This window comes from Castor canadensis, chromosome 9, assembly GCF_047511655.1.
Source record: "Castor canadensis chromosome 9, mCasCan1.hap1v2, whole genome shotgun sequence".
NCBI classification, from domain to species: domain Eukaryota; kingdom Metazoa; phylum Chordata; class Mammalia; order Rodentia; family Castoridae; genus Castor; species Castor canadensis.
In genome coordinates, this window is record NC_133394.1 from 64,052,736 (window position 1) to 64,055,509 (window position 2,774).

The 2,774-nt window shown below is 33.9% G+C and overlaps 1 non-coding gene across 1 annotated transcript; it reads left to right on the top strand.

Moving 5' to 3' along the window:
- Positions 1–205: 205 nt before the first annotated feature.
- LOC141411168 (U6 spliceosomal RNA) lies at positions 206–311 on the top strand. Its single transcript, XR_012436008.1, has one exon. It is a non-coding gene; the product is annotated as a U6 spliceosomal RNA (small nuclear RNA).
- Positions 312–2,774: the final 2,463 nt, after the last annotated feature.

Below are 2,774 nucleotides of genomic sequence, written 5' to 3' on the forward strand. Positions count from 1 at the left end.
GTGAAGTGCTAAAAAGTATATAGATTTGCCTAAATTTCATAAACACTTGACTTCCCGAAAATTCTCTCTTCATACTCAAAGAAAATCTGGTCAGAGAACACTTTATTTGCTTCCAATTCTGTACTGCTTGGTGTTTAAGTAATGTTCTCATTAGTATGGTTAGAAGAAGGAAAATGGTTCACATTCAGTGTAAGAAAAGCAGTGAGTGCTCACTTTGGCAGCACATATACTAAAATTGAATGATAGAGAGAAGGTTAGCATGGTCTCTAGATAAGAATAACACACAAATTCATGAAACATTCCAGATTTTTAAAAATGATTAAAGACTCCAAAGAAGAAACACAAGAGCTAGTATTTGACCTCAAAAAGGATGTGAATAAACAATTAAATGAGCTCAAAGAGAATACAAACAGATGAATGAAATTAAGAAGACTATCTAGGATATGAAAGAGGAAATCAAAAAAGATATGGAAACCTTAGAAAATAATTAATCCAAAATAAACAACTCAATATTCCAAATAAAAGCCTCAATCAAAAGCTTGGTGAACAGAGTGGAGCAAGTTGAAAATAGAGTATCAAAAACAGAAGACAAAGTGGAGGAATTAGACCAAACAATAAGAGATAATGAAAGAATGCTAAGAAAATATGAATGGAACATGTAAGATATCTGGGACACCATGAAAAGACCAAACCTATGAATCATGGGTGTAGATGAAGGAGAGGAGATACAAACTAAAGGCATTGACAACCTATTCAATAAAATAATAGCTGAAAAATTCCCTAAACTTGAGAAAGAAAGAGACACTGTGTGTTGAAAATACTCAAACACATGGAGAAAGGTTCAGGAAGCTTACAGAACACCAAACCATCAGAACCAAAAAGAAAAACCCACAGACATATCATAATCAAACAATCAGCACACAGAACAAAGAAAGAATTCTGAAAGCTGCAAAAAAAAAGACAAGTGACATATAAAGACAAACCCATTAGAATAACAGCAGATTTCTCAACTCAAACTCTAAACTCAAGAAGGTCATGGAAAGATATAATTCAGTCCCTGAAAGAAAGCACTAGACTAGTCTATCCAGCAAAACTATCCTTCCTAATTGAAGGAGAAATTAAAACCTTCTACAACAAGGAAAAACTAAAGGAATTCATGACTACCAAGCCAGCACTACAGAAGATACTTAAAGGACTTTTACATATAGAGACTAGAGTGAGACAGGAAGACTCAAGAAGGAATAAACCCTTTTGAGCAAGCAGATCAGTAATCAAGGACTGGCAAATCTAAACAACAGGGGAATAAAAATGGCTGGAAACACCAGGAACTTCTTAATATAAACACTGAATGTAAATGGCCTCAATGTCCCAATCAAGACATAAAATAGCAAACTGAGATAAAAAACAAGGCCCAACTATATGCTCCTTACAAGAGACTCATCACATTGAGGAAAATAAACACTGGCTTAGAGTCAAAGGGTAGAAAAAAGTTTTTCAAGCAAATAGACCCCAAAACAGGAAGGAGTAGCTATACTCATATCTGGCAAAGTAGACTTCAGACTAAAATCAATCAGAAGAGACAATGGAGGTCACTTCGTATTAATGAAAGGAACAATTCATCAAGAAGAAATATCAATCCTTAACATATATGCACCAAACACAGGGGCACCCATCTACATTAAAAAAAAAAAAACTCTAATGGTCCTAACAGCACAGATAAACTCTTAACACAGTAATAGTGGGAGACCTAAATACTCCACTGTCACCAATAGATATGTCATTCAGGCAAAAATTCAACCAAGAAACTTCGGAGTTACTCCACACATTAAACTAAATAGACATGGTTGCTATCTACAGAGTATTTCACCCAACAACCATACATTACACATTCTTTTCTGCAGCTCATGGAACTTTCTCCAAAATAGATCATATTTTTGGACACACAGTAAGTCTCAACAAATTCAATAAAATCAAAGTAACCCCCTATATCATGTCTGATCACAATGGAATAAAACTAGACTGCAACAACACAAGAAACCACAAAAAATATTCAAACGCATGGAGACTTAACAACACACTGCTGAAAAACCAATGGGTGACTGAAGAAATAAGGGAAGAAATCAAAAAGTTCCTAGAATCCAATAAAAATGAAAATAAAACCTACCAGAATCTGTAGGACATAGTAAAGGCTGTGCTAAGGGTAAAGTTCATAGATATAAGTGCCTATATTAAAAAAAAACAGAGACTTCTCAAATATACAACCTACTGATGTACCTTAAGATCCTAGAAAAACAATAACAAATCAAACCCCAAACCAGCAGATGGAGAGAAATAATAAAGATCAGGGCCAAGATCAATGAGATTGAAACCAAACAAACTATAAAAAGAATTAATGAAACAAAAAGTTGGTTCTTTGAAAAAATTACCAAGATCAACAAACTCTAAGCCAACATGACAAAACCGAGGAAGGAAAAGATCCAAATTAATAAAATCAGAAGTGAAAAAGGGGACATAACCACAAATACTAATGAAAGCCAAAAAATCATTAGAGAATTCTTTGAAAGCTTATATTCAAACAAACTGGAAAATCTAGATGAAATGGATAAATTCCTAGATGCATATAACCAACCAAAATCAAACCAAGAAGATATTAAACACTTAAATAGTCCTATTACATGCAATGAAATTGAAGCAGTAATAAAGAGTCTTCCTACAAACAAGACCCCAGGACCTGATGGATTCATAGCTGAATTTTACCAAACCTTTAAGAAGAA